The sequence below is a fragment of the Oncorhynchus nerka genome, linkage group LG6 (genome assembly GCF_034236695.1).
Source record: "Oncorhynchus nerka isolate Pitt River linkage group LG6, Oner_Uvic_2.0, whole genome shotgun sequence".
Lineage (NCBI taxonomy): Eukaryota > Metazoa > Chordata > Actinopteri > Salmoniformes > Salmonidae > Oncorhynchus > Oncorhynchus nerka.
The window spans coordinates 2,078,844-2,093,478 of NC_088401.1; the positions used below are offsets into that span (position 1 = coordinate 2,078,844).

Here is a 14,635-nt window from a genome sequence, read left to right on the forward strand (position 1 = left end):
ATACAATCATCAAGCAGAACAGAGAGGAGAGACAGCAGGAAGGAGGGCTCTGATACAAGCATCAAGCAGAACAGAGAGGAGAGACAGCAGGAAGGAGAGCTCTGATACAAGCATCAAACAGAACGGAGAGGAGAGACAGCAGGAAGGAGAGCTCTGATACAAGCATCAAACAGAACGGAGAGGAGAGACAGCAGGAAGGAGGGCTCTGATACAAGCATCAAGCAGAACAGAGAGGAGAGACAGCAGGAAGGAGGGCTCTGATACAATCATCAAGCAGAACAGAGAGGAGAGGAGAGACAGCAGGAAGGAGAGCTCTGATACAAGCATCAAGCAGAACGGAGAGGAGAGGTTGGATCACTGCTCTGTGTATTCCCCTCTTGAACCCTCTTAGTATTCAGATGTTATTCTAGTGGAGATTTAAGAGATTAATTATCAACCATCATACCAATGTCCCAATTCATATAGGCTTCTGTGTTCACTTCCTCTTTCACATTGTGGGAATAGGCCATTATGAATCCAATTTTATTTTGATGACGACGATGATGGGGTAATGATGATGATGATGATGATGAACACACAGACAGAAACACACACCCATCCCCCCACCCTAACCTGGTAGTTGGAGGAATATTTCGAAGGGGTGGTCTTGAGATGCAATGTTTTGAGTGGGGAGAGAGAAACGCTGTTGCCGCAACCATTCTTCCTCCCTCCGGTTCCCACCGCTCTTTCCCTCGCTCCCTTCAAAGTCCACCTATCGTAGTCGTGGAGAACCTCTCGTGCGTCGCACACCGAGACCGTGCCTGTTGAAGACGCGCTGCAACCGCTCCACGGGAAGATGGAGAAACGGCAAGCACAGTTATCCCAATGTAGAGAACAAGAAACCAAGGAAAGCTGTCATTTATGATGCAAATAGTGCTTTACCGTCGATAGGAACTTATTTTAGCGAAAGGGTAAGTGATATAACACATTTTTATTACAGAATGAGATCGTTTTTAATGGTGAAAAATAGATTTTTGTGGACTGGATATGTAGTTCTGTTGAAGCAGACATATGTTAGTAGGCTACTGTGTCGTTTTATATTGCCACAACATTATTACATGAGTCTATGTTGAAATGACAGGCTATCTCACGAAGGGAACACATTTTACACATCACAATATATCAGACTCACCGGAACGATTGAAACTGGCACACGTTGACGTCAAATATTTTATGAATTGCGCACAAATAGTCTGCATGCGTATTTCTAAATATCTAAATGATTGACATTCTGCCTCATTAGAAGCATTACTCGTATAGTTTATATCCATGTGATGCAAAAACTGTATCACCAAAAAAAAAAAAAAAAATCGGAGATTATTTGAATGTGAATCGAAGATTGGTTCAACATTTGTTCCATTAGTTGTCCGAGACCTACGGGGTGAAATTGTGATTTCATAAGTTTGATTATGGATTCGCCCTTTTTTCTCGAGGAAATTGTGTTTCTAGAGGAATTATCCATTGAAATTAATAAATACATTTTAAACCTTTCAAGTTTTTCCAGGCATATATGAACAATCCTTTATTTATTACATATAATAATCTAATTGGTTATGAACGTTTGACCAGAAAGCAATATATCAGAGAGGAGAGAGTGTTGGTAGTGTAGGGAAAGAGAGCTAGAGAGAGAGAAAGACAGAGGGAGGGATAGAGAGAGAGAGAGAGAGAGAGAGAGAGAGAGAGAGAGAGAGAGAAAGACAGAGGGAGGGATAGAGAGAGAGAGAGAGAGAGAGAGAGAACAAGAGAGAGAGAGAGAGAGAGAGAGATGAAAGAGAGAGAGAGAGAGAGAAAGACAGAGGGAGGGATAGAGAGAGAGAGAGAGAGAACAAGAGAGAGAGAGAGAGAGAGAGAGATGAAAGAGAGAGAGAGAGAGAGAAAGACAGAGGGAGGGATAGAGAGAGAGAGAGAGAACAAGAGAGAGAGAGAAAGACAGAGGGAGGGATAGAGAGAGAGAGAGAGAGAACAAGAGAGAGAGAGAGAGAGAGAGAGAGAGATGAAAGAGAGAGAGAGAGAGAGAAAGACAGAGGGAGGGATAGAGAGAGAGAGAGAGAGAGAGAGAGAGAGAGAGAGAGAGAGAAAGACAGAGGGAGGGATAGAGAGAGAGAGAGAGAGAGAGAGAGAGAGAGAGAGAGAGAGAGAGATGAAAGAGGGAGAGAGAGAGAGAGAGAGAGATGAAAGAGAGGGAGAGAGAGGAGAGAGAGAGAGAGAGAGGAGAGAGAGAGAGCAAGAGAGAGAGAGAGAGAGGGAGAGGTGAGGGTGCTGGTGATGTAGCTGGGGGTGAGTCAGATAGGATGGATCATATCTCTGCCCTCTTGTGGTATGAACTAAAATTAGAGTGTGAGTTGACCAGACTTTCATTTGGCATAGCCAAGGAGAGCTTACCAAATCTTATCCATCACATTCCAAATGTCCACGGTTCAGAAGGTTAATCCTGGTCGTGGATAGAACAGGAGGAGACTGGTCTGAGGGCTCTGTTGGGTGCTTCATTGTGTTTGATTCCGTCCCAGCCATTAAAATGAGCCCATCCTCCTATATTATGGGGGAGGGTGGGAGTGAGAGGATTCAGAAATTATTTTAGTATTGTATTGTAAAGTATTGTATTGTAATGTAATGCAATGCAATGTATTGTAAAGTATTGTATAGTAAAGTATTGTATTGTATTGTATTGCATTGTAATGTATTGTACTATAATGCAATGTATTGTAATGTAATGCATTGTAATGTATTGTAAGCTATTGTAATGTAATGTATTGTATTGTAATGTATTGTATTGTATTGTAATGTATTGTAATGCATTGTATTGTAATGTATTGTAATGTATTGTAATGTATTGTATTGTAATGTAATGTATTGTAATATTGTGTATTGTAATGTATTGTATTGTAATGTAATGTATTGTGATGTATTGTAAGCTATTGTAATGTAATGTATTGTAATGTATTGTATTGTATTGTAATGTATTGTAATGCATTGTATTGTAATGTATTGTAATGTATTGTAATGTATTGTATTGTAATGTAATGTATTGTAATGTATTGTATTGTATTGTAATGTATTGTAATGTATTGTAATGTATTGTATTGTAATGTATTGTAATGTATTGTATTGTAATGTAATGTATTGTATTGTAATGTATTGTAATGTATTGTAAGCTATTGTAATGTAATGTATTGTATTGTAATGTATTGTATTGTATTGTAATGTATTGTAATGCATTGTATTGTAATGTATTGTATTGTAATGTATTGTAATGTATTGTATTGTAATGTATTGTAATGTATTGTATTGTATTGTAATGTATTGTAATGTATTGTAATGTATTGTATTGTAATGTATTGTAATGTATTGTATTGTATTGTAATGTAATGTATTGTATTGTAATGTATTGTAATGTATTGTAAGCTATTGTAATGTAATGTATTGTATTGTAATGTATTGTATTGTAATGTATTGTAATGCATTGTATTGTAATGTATTGTATTGTATTGTAATGTATTGTAATGTATTGTATTGTAATGTATTGTATTGTATTGTAATGTCTTGTAATGTATTGTAATGCATTGTATTGTAATGTATTGTATTGTAATGTATTGTAATGTATTGTATTGTATTGTAATGTATTGTAATGTATTGTATTGTAATGTATTGTAATGTAATGTATTGTAATGTATTGTATTGTAATGTATTGTAATGTATTGTATTGTAATGTATTGTAATGTAATGTAATGTATTGTAATGTAATGTATTGCATTGTAATGTAATATATTGTAACGTATTGTAATGTTTGGCTTGGCACCTAAGACCCTCAGAAACATTTACAGACGCACAATCGAGAGCATCCTGTCTGGCTGTTTCACCGCCTGGTACGGGAACTGCCCCCACTCTCAACCGCAAGGCTCTCCACAGGGCGGTGCAGTCTGTCCAATGCATCACTGGGGGCAAACTGTGTTGTGGAAATTACACCATTATGTTATCCACATAACTTTATATTAGAATGTATTCTGATATTTTAATGTTTGATTGTTTTGAAGAAATCTAAAAGTCTCTCAACAACCAGGCGAGCCACAGCCTGTTCACCCCGCTTTCATCCAGAAGGCGAGGTCAGTACAGGTGCATCAAAGCAGAGACTGAAAAACAGCTTCTATCTCAAGGCCATCAGAATGTTAAACAGCCATCACTAGCCAGCTACCACCTGGTTACTCAACCCTGCACCTTAGAGGCTGCTGTCCTATATACAGTTGAAGTCGGAAGTTTACATACACCTTAGCCAAATACATTTCAACTTAGTTTTTCACAATTCCTGACATTTAATCCTAGTAAAAATTCCCTGTTTTAGGTCAGTTAGGATCACCACTTTATTTTAAGAATGTGAAATGTCAGAATAATATTAGAGAGAATGATTTATTTCAGCTTTTATTTCTTTAATCACGTTCCCAGTCGGTCAGAAGTTTACATACACTCAATTAGTATTTGGTAGCGTTGCCTTTAAATTGTTTAACTTGGGTCAAAAATTTTCATCAGTCATGAGGACATTTCTCCAAAAAGTATGATCTTTGTCCCCATGTGCAGTTGCAAACTGTAGTCTGGCTTTTTTATGGCGGTTTTGGAGCAGTGGCTTCTTCCTTGCTGAGCGGCCTTTCAGGTTATGTCGATATAGGACTCATTTTACTGTGGATATAGATACTTTTGTACCCGTTTCCTTCAGCATCTTCACAAGGTCCTTTGCTGTTGTTCTGGGATTGATTTGCACTTTTTGCACCAAAGTACGTTCATCTCTAGGAGACAGAACGCGTCTCCTTCCTGAGCGGTATGACGGCTGTGTGGTCCCATGGTGTTTATACTTGCGTACTATTGTTTGTACAGATGAACATGGTACCTTCAGGCGTTTGGAAATTGCTCCCTAGGATGAACCAGACTTGTGTAGGTCTACAATTTTTTTTCTGAGGTCTTGGCTGATTTATTTTGATTTTCCCATGATGTCAAGCAAAGATGCACTGAGTTTGTAGGTAGGCCTTGAAATACATCCACAGGTACACCTCCAATTGACTCAAATGATATCAATTAGCCTATCAGAATCTTCTAAAGCCATGACATCATTTTCTGGAATTGTCCAAGCTGTTTAAAGGCACAGTCAACATAGTGTATGTAAACTTCTGACCCACTGGAATTGTGATCAAATCAAATCAAATTTATTTATATAGCCCTTCGTACATCAGCTGATATCTCAAAGTGCTGTACAGAAACCCAGCCTAAAACCCCAAACAGCAAGCAATGCAGGTGTAAAAGCACGGTGGCTAGGAAAAACTCCCTAGAAAGGCTAAAACCTAGGAAGAAACCTAGAGAGGAACCAGGCTGGCTATGTGGGGTGGCCAGTCCTCTTCTGGCTGTGCCGGGTAGAGATTATAACAGAACATGGCCAAGATGTTCAAATGTTCATAAATGACCAGCATGGTCGAATAATAATAAGGCAGAACAGTTGAAACTGGAGCAGCAGCACAGTCAGGTGGACTGGGGACAGCAAGGAGTCATCATGTCAGGTAGTCCTGGGGCACGGTCCTAGGGCTCAGGTCCTCCGAGAGAGAGAAAGAAAGAGAGAATTAGAGAGAGCATATGTGGGGTGGCCAGTCCTCTTCTGGCTGTGCCGGGTGGAGATTATAACAGAACGTGGCCAAGATGTTCAAATGTTCATAAATGACCAGCATGGTCGAATAATAGTAAGGCAGAACAGTTGAAACTGGAGCAGCAGCATGGCCAGGTGGACTGGGGACAGCACGGAGTCATCATGTCAGGTAGTCCTGGGACATGATCCTAGGGCCCAGGCCAGCTGAAACTGGAGCAGCAGCATGGCCAGGTGGACTGGGGACAGCAAGGAGTCATCATGTCAGGTAGTCCTGGGGCATGGTCCTAGGGCTCAGGTCCTCCGAGAGAGAGAAGGAGAGAATTAGAGAACGCACACTTAGATTCACACAGGACACCGAATAGGACAGGAGAGGTACTCCAGATATAACAAACTGACCCTAGCCCCCCGACACATAAACTACTGCAGCATAAATACTGGAGGCTGAGACAGGAGGGGTCAGGAGACACTGTGGCCCCATCCGAGGACACCCCCGGACAGGGCCAAACAGGAAGGATATAACCCCACCCACTTTGCCAAAGCACAGCCCCCACACCACTAGAGGGATATCTTCAACCACCAACTTACCATCCTGAGACAAGGCCGAGTATAGCCCACAAAGATCTCCGCCACGGCACAACCCAAGGGGGGGGCGCCAACCCAGACAGGCTGACCACAACAGTGAATCAACCCACTCAGGTGACGCACCCCCCCAGGGACGGCATGAGAGAGCCCCAGTAAGCCAGTGACTCAGCCCCTGTAACAGGGTTAGAGGCAGAGAATCCCAGTGGAAAGAGGGGAAACGGCCAGGCAGAGACAGCAAGGGCAGTTCGTTGCTCCAGTGCCTTTCCGTTCACCTTCACACTCCTGGGCCAGACTACACTCAATCATATGACCCACTGAAGAGATGAGTCTTCAGTAAAGACTTAAAGGTTGAGACCGAGTTTGCGTCTCTGATATGGGTAGGCAGACCATTCCATAAAAATGGAGCTCTATAGGAGAAAGCCCTGCCTCCAGCTGTTTGCTTAGAAATTCTAGGGACAATTAGGAGGCCTGCGTCTTGTGACCGTAGCGTACGTGTAGGTATGTACGGCAGGACCAAATCAGAGAGATAGGTAGGAGCAAGCCCATGTAATGCTTTGTAGGTTAGCAGTAAAACCTTGAAATCAGCCCTTGCTTTGACAGGAAGCCAGTGTAGAGAGGCTAGCACTGGAGTAATATGATCAAATTTTTTGGTTCTAGTCAGGATTCTAGCAGCCGTATTTAGCACTAACTGAAGTTTATTTAGTGCTTTATCCGGGTAGCCGGAAAATAGAGCATTGCAGTAGTCTAACCTAGAAGTGACAAAAGCATGGATTAATTTTTCTGCATCATTTTTGGACAGAAAGTTTCTGATTTTTGCAATGTTACGTAGATGGAAAAAAGCTGTCCTCGAAATGGTCTTGATATGTTCTTCAAAAGAGAGATCAGGGTCCAGAGTAACGCCGAGGTCCTTCACAGTTTTATTTGAGACGACTGTACAACCATTAAGATTAATTGTCAGATTCAACAGAAGATCTCTTTGTTTCTTGGGACCTAGAACAAGCATCTCTGTTTTGTCCGAGTTTAATAGTAGAAAGTTTGCAGCCATCCACTTCCTTATGTCTGAAACACATGCTTCTAGCGAGGGCAATTATAAGTGAAATAATCTGTCTGTAAACAATTGTTGGAAAAATGACTTGTGGCATGCACAAAGTAGATGTCCTAACCGACTTGCCAAAACTATAGTTTATTAACAAGAAATGTGTGGAGTGGTTGAAAAACGAGTTTTAATGACTCCAACCTAAGTGGATGTAAACTAGTTTTAATGACTCCAACCTAAGTGGATGTAAACTTTTGACTTCAAACTGTACATGTACATGGAATCACTGGCCACTGTAATAATGGAACTCTAGTCACTGTAATAATGTTTACATACTGCTTTACTCATCTCATATCTATATACTGTATTCTATTCTACTGTATTTACTAACTAGTCACTGTAATAATGTTGACATACTGCTTTACTCATCTCATATCTATATACTGTATTCTATTCTACTGTAATGTTGACATACTGCTTTAGTCATCTCATATCTATATACTGTATTCTATTCTACTGTAATGTTGACATACTGCTTTACTCATCTCATATCTATATACTGTATTCTATTCTACTGTAATGTTGACATACTGCTTTACTCATCTCATATCTATATACTGTATTCTATTCTACTGTAATGTTTACATACTGCTTTACTCATCTCATATCTATATACTGTTTACTATTCTACTGTATTTAGTCAATGCCACTCCAACATTGCTCATCCTAATATTTATACATTTCTTAACTCCATTCTTCTACTTTCAGATGTGTGTGTTGTTGTGAATTGTTAGATACTACTGCACTGTTGGAGCTAAATATGTGACCAATAACATTTGATTTGATTTGAATGGATTTTGTAGTGTATTGTATTGTAATGTATTGTATTGTAGTGTATTGTAATGTATTGTATTGTATTGTAATGTAATGTATTGTATTGTATTGTAGTGTATTGTATTGTAATGTATTGTATTGTAGTGTATTGTAATGTATTGTATTGTAGTGTATTGTAATGTATTGTATTGTATTGTAATGTATTGTAATGTATTGTATTGTAATGTAATGTATTGTATTGTATTGTAGTGTATTGTATTGTAGTGTATTGTATTGTAGTGTAATGTATTGTAAGACCATGTGTTGTAATGTATTGTATTGTAGTGTAATGTATTGTATTGTATTGTAGTGTATTGTAATGTATTGTAGTCTAATGTATTGTATTGTATTGTAATGTATTGTATTGTATTGTAATGTATTGTATTGTATTGTAATGTATTGTAGTGTAATGTATTGTAGTGTAATGTATTGTATTGTATTGTAATGTATTGTATTGTAGTGTATTGTATTGTAATGTAGTGTATTGTAGTGTATTGTAATGTATTGTATTGTAGTGTAATGTATTGTAGTGTAATGTATTGTAGTGTAATGTATTGTAGTGTAATGTATTGTATTGTATTGTATTGTATTGTAGGGTAATGTATTGTAGTCTAATGTATTGTATTGTAGTGTAATGTATTGTAATGTATTGTATTGTATTGTAATGTATTGTATTGTAGTGTATTGTAATGTATTGTAGTGTATTGTAATGTATTGTATTGTAATGTATTGTAGTGTATTGTAATGTATTGTATTGTAATGTATTGTAGTGTATTGTAATGTATTGTAGTGTATTGTAATGTATTGTAGTGTATTGTAATGTATTGTATTGTAGTGTAATGTATTGTAGTGTAATGTATTGTATTGTAGTCTAATGTATTGTAGTCTAATGTATTGTAATGTAATGTATTGTATTATAATGTATTGTAGGGTAGGGTAGCCTAGTGGTTAGAGTGTTGGACTAGTAACCGAAAGGCTGCAAGTTCAAATCCCCGAGCTGACAAAGTACAAATCTGTCGTTCTGCCCCTGAACAGGCAGTTAACCCACTGTTCCTAGGCCATCATTGAAAATGAGAATTTGTTCTTAACTGACTTGCCTAGTAAAATAAAGGTAAAATAAAAATAAATAATGTATTGTAATGTATTATAATGTGTTGTAATGTATTGTATTGTAGTGTAATGTATTGTAGTGTAATGTATTGTATTATAATGTATTGTATTGTATTGTAGTGTAATGTATTGTAGTGTAATGTATTGTATTGTATTGTATTGTAGTGTAATGTATTGTATTATAATGTATTGTATTGTATTGTAGTGTAATGTATTGTAGTGTAATGTATTGTATTGTATTGTATTGTAGTGTAATGTATTGTATTGTATTGTATTATAATGTATTGTATTGTAATATATTGTAGTGTAATGTATTGTATTGTAATGTATTGTAGTGTATTGTAGTGTAATGTATTGTAGTGTAATGTATTGTATTGTATTGTATTATAATGTATTGTATTGTAATATATTGTAGTGTAATGTATTGTATTGTAATGTATTGTAGTGTATTGTATTGTATTGTATTGTAGTGTAATGTATTGTATTATAATGTATTGTAGTGTAATGTATTGTATTATAATGTATTGTAATGTAATGTATTGTATTGTATTGTAGTGTAATGTATTGTATTATAATGTATTGTAATGTAATGTATTGTATTGTATTGTAGTATAATGTATTGTATTATAATGTATTGTATTGTATTGTATTGTATTGTAATGTAATGTATTGTAATGTATTGTAATGTAATGTATTGTATTGTAATGTATTGTAATGTAATGTATTATAATGTATTGTAATGTAATGTAATGTATTGTATTATAATGTATTGTAATGTATTGTAATGTAATGTATTGTATTGTAATGTAATGTATTGTATTGTATTGCCATGGATTCTATTGTAATGTATTGTATTGTAGTGTAATGTATTGTAGTGTAATGTATTGTATTGTAATGTATTGTAATGTATTGTATTGTAATGTATTATAATGTATTGTAATGTAATGTAATGATTTGTATTATAATGTATTGTATTGTATTGCCATGGATTCTATTGTAATGTATTGTATTGTAGTGTAATGTATTGTAGTGTAATGTATTGTATTATAATGTATTGTAATGTAATGTATTGTATTATAATGTATTGTAAAGTAATGCATTGTAATGTAAAGGAATGTATTGTAAAGTATTGTATGGTAATGTATTGTAATGTATGTTAATGTATGGATTGTATTATAATGTATTGTATTGTATTGTAATGTATTATAATGTAATGTATGGTAATGTATTGTAAAGTGATGTATTGTATTGTAATGTAAAGTATTGTATTGTAATGTAATGTATTGTATTGTATTGTATTATAATGTATTGTATTGTAATATATTGTAGTGTAATGTATTGTATTATAATGTATTGTAATGTAATGTATTGTATTGTATTGTAGTGTAATGTATTGTATTATAATGTAATGTAATGTATTGTATTATAATGTATTGTAATGTATTGTAATGTAATGTATTGTATTGTAATGTAATGTATTGTATTGTATTGCCATGGATTCTATTGTAATGTATTGTATTGTAGTGTAATGTATTGTAGTGTAATGTATTGTATTGTAATGTATTGTAATGTATTGTATTGTAATGTATTATAATGTATTGTAATGTAATGTAATGTTTTGTATTATAATGTATTGTAATGTAATGTATTGTATTATAATGTATTGTAAAGTAATGCATTGTAATGTAAAGGAATGTATTGTAAAGTATTGTAATGTATGTTAATGTATGGATTGTATTATAATGTATTGTATTGTATTGTAATGTATTATAATGTAATGTATGGTAATGTATTGTAAAGTGATGTATTGTATTGTAATGTAAAGTATTGTATTGTAATGTAATGTATTGTATTGGATTGTATGGTAATGTAATGGATTGTATTATAAAGTATTGTATTGTATTGTAATGTATTATAATGTAATGTATTGTAATGTATTGTATTGTAATGTATTGTAAAGTGATGTATTGTATTGTAATGTAATGTATTGTATTGTAATGTAAAGTATTGTAATGTAATGTATTGTATTGTAAAGTAATGTATTGTAATGTAATGTATTGTATTGTATTGTATTGTAATGTAATGTATTGTAATGTAATGTATTGTATTGTAAAGTAATGTATTGTAATGTAATGTATTGTATTGTATTGTATTGTAATGTAATGTATTGTAATGTATGGTAATGTATTGTAAAGTAATGTATTGTAATGTAATGTAATGTAATGTATTGTATTGTATTGTAAGGCCATGGATAGGCCTGCTGTATTGTGTTGTACTAAACACAATGCATTCAGATTCTTACAAGATTTCTAGATATTTTCTCATGATTAGATACTACAACATTTGAATATCATCTGTTCCCTCCGCCCCCATTCCCTCTCTGCTATTAGTAGGCTAGTGCACGGCAGGCTAGTGCACGGCGGCATGAAGCATCAAGCTGTGCTTCATCTCACTGAGTGGGGCTTCTTTTGTTGTGGTCAGGTCAAGCAGCTAATAGGGAAACATCATGTGAATCATTGTCCCCCACAATGAAATCGGGGAGGGGACTGTGGATCTGTCTCCATCCGTCCATTCATGCGTTAGTCACACGCGATATCGCAGCGAGCACTGACCCGATTTGGACTAAACGTGGGTGAATGACGCATCTTGCCATAGAGATCTGTTATTTACACAATTACACTGATTGGCCCAAGTTGGGAGCACTAGTAATTAACTGAAATGTTTTAGTCACACGAACGTAGAGCTGCAACCAATAGGAGGCCTGGTGCTGAAACGTAAAGCTGCAACCAATAGGAAGCCTGGTGCTGAAACGTAAAGCTGCAACCAATCGGAGGCCTGGTGCTGAAACGTAAAGCTGCAACCAATAGGAAGCCTGGTGCTGAGACGTAAAGCTGCAACCAATAGGAGGCCTGGTGCTGAAACGTAAAGCTGCAACCAATCGGAGGCCTGGTGCTGAAACGTAAAGCTGCAACCAATAGGAGGCCTGGTGCTGAAACGTAAAGCTGCAACCAATAGGAGGCCTGGTGCTGAAACGTAAAGCTGCAACCAATAGGAAGCCTGGTGCTGAAACGTAAAGCTGCAACCAATAGGAGGCCTGGTGCTGAAACGTAAAGCTGCAACCAATAGGAAGCCTGGTGCTGAAACGTAAAGCTGCAACCAATAGGAGGCCTGGTGCTGAAACGTAAAGCTGCAACCAATAGGAGGCCTGGTGCTGAAACGTAAAGCTGCAACCAATCGGAGGCCTGGTGCTGAAACGTAAAGCTGCAACCAATAGGAAGCCTGGTGCTGAAACGTAAAGCTGCAACCAATAGGAGGCCTGGTGCTGAAACGTAAAGCTGCAACCAATAGGAGGCCTGGTGCTGAAACGTAAAGCTGCAACCAATCGGAGGCCTGGTGCTGAAACGTAAAGCTGCAACCAATAGGAAGCCTGGTGCTGAAAATATATATATCTGGCCCAGCAACAGATGAAGAAAAGACACACCAGTAGAATAATTCATTTCAACAATGATCTTCATTTTAATTTGACTTTACAAACAACAAGAGGGCTTAATTGGAGTCTATTTCTTCAGAGCCTAGACCTATATAAAATATATTAACTGGCTGAGGTAGACTATGAGGCTTAACAGCCTAATAGAAGTAGGATTGGTTTTCATTAGTCATACTTACAATTGCAAATGGCCCAAAAAATGTAGCATCCTACATTAAACAGTCATTTAAAAAATAAATATGTAATGTTTGTGTCTGAATGTCTGTATCGGATTAGCCTGCTCCTTTCACGACAGAACAAACAGCTTAACACCTAAATATCCCTGGACAATAATGTCAGTGTTTACTAAATACAGTCATATAGGCCGCTGAGTTTACTTACCCCTCAGACATCAACTTGTGGATGTGGAGTGAGATGGATGTGATTTTGATGCGCAGGCAGTCGTCTATTGGCTGATGTGGAAAGGACGACTCACAGGTCGTTGTAAGTCGATCCAAACATTGTTAGAACATAAAAGGCCCGTTTCTTTATGGTGCTGTATTCCTCTGAGCATGCCTACCCAAAACGCACACAGGGACTCGGCACTCCTTGAGCGCATCCCTGATTCGGCTCGACGTCTGGAGTTCAATCAGCTCAGTTTGAAATGCGGCCTCATCCAGCGAAGGTATCGTTTTCTTAGCTCGGGGAGGAGAATTCACCACTTGGGTGGACTTCCTATATGTTCTTCAGTGTGCTGAAGTGCAGTGGTTTTTCAGAAGTTCAGATCAAACCGCTGTCCCAGTAAAGACCTCAGGTTTTTCCATCATGTCCACGACTGTTCTCCCTCTTCCTTGTAACTGCAGATTGGATACGAATTCCTGCATTTCCTGAAACAAAGGTGGTCAGATGCTGCTTTCATTTGGCTTTTTCTGAGAAAATCTACAACCTGGGCATGCAGCTCACTGAACCTCACCAGCTCTTTTCCTTTACTCAGCCAGATCACGTCGTTGTGAAGCAGGAGATCGTCGTGGGAGGCCTCCTCTGATTCTGTCACAAGCTTGCAGAGAAAGACAGTGTTGTGAAGCAGGAGATCGTCGTGGGAGGCCTCTGATTCTGTCACAAGCTTGCAGAAAAAGACAGCGTTGTGAAGCAGGAGATCGTCGTGGGAGGCCTCCTCTGATTCTGTCACAAGCTTGCAGAGAAAGACAGTGTTGTGAAGCAGGAGATCGTCGTGGGAGGCCTCTGATTCTGTCACAAGCTTGCAGAAAAAGACAGCGTTGTGAAGCAGGAGAACGTCGTGGGAGGCCTCCTCTGATTCTGTCACAAGCTTGCAGAGAAAGACAGTGTTGTGTTGCTTGATGGCTCCCTGACAAAGGTGATTATGCGTATGACTTCATTCCATCACATCTTTTTAGCTCAGTGTTTATTCTGGCACACAGCACACTCTGATGGATGAGACAATGCAAACCATTCATTTGTGGGGCGATCTCCTTCAACCTGCTGACCCGGCCCCTGTGTCTGCCCACCACACCAGGAGCCCCGTCGGTGGCGACCAAGGTGACTGTGTGGAATGACAGGCCAATTGTTCCAGCTTTGTGAATAGAATGTCCCTTCGATGGGAATCCGTAGCTCTTCCTTTCATGTCCAGTAAAATAACGGTCCGATACACACACAACTGTTCTCCATCGGTGTTGTCAGTACTCTCATCATCAGCCTGACTGAGCCCCTCCAGAACAATCCTATGCACCTCATCTCCCAGTGCACGGACACGGCGTCCGGCTGTTGACGCAGACAGGGGCACCTGTTTAACAGAGAGAAATGATGCTATCCATAGACTTGTCTGTAGCCAATTCTGCCAAAACTGTCACCATGCACTTTTTAAATACCCCGTAGTCTGTGAAGGGCATGT

At 37.7% G+C, this 14,635-nt stretch overlaps 1 protein-coding gene across 2 annotated transcripts in view; it reads left to right on the forward strand.

Moving 5' to 3' along the window:
* Positions 1-445: 445 nt before the first annotated feature.
* The window catches only part of LOC115121746 (solute carrier family 35 member G2-like), a 21,869-nt gene continuing 7,679 nt past the window's right edge, over positions 446-14,635 (forward strand). Inside the window, exon 1 of one of the 2 annotated variants that reach the window (XM_065019215.1) lies at positions 446-950. The gene's annotated coding sequence lies outside the window, so the exon portion shown is untranslated. Of the gene's footprint in view, positions 951-13,445; positions 14,102-14,635 lie in introns of those variants that run through there. The other variant, XM_065019216.1, reaches the window with a different exon arrangement.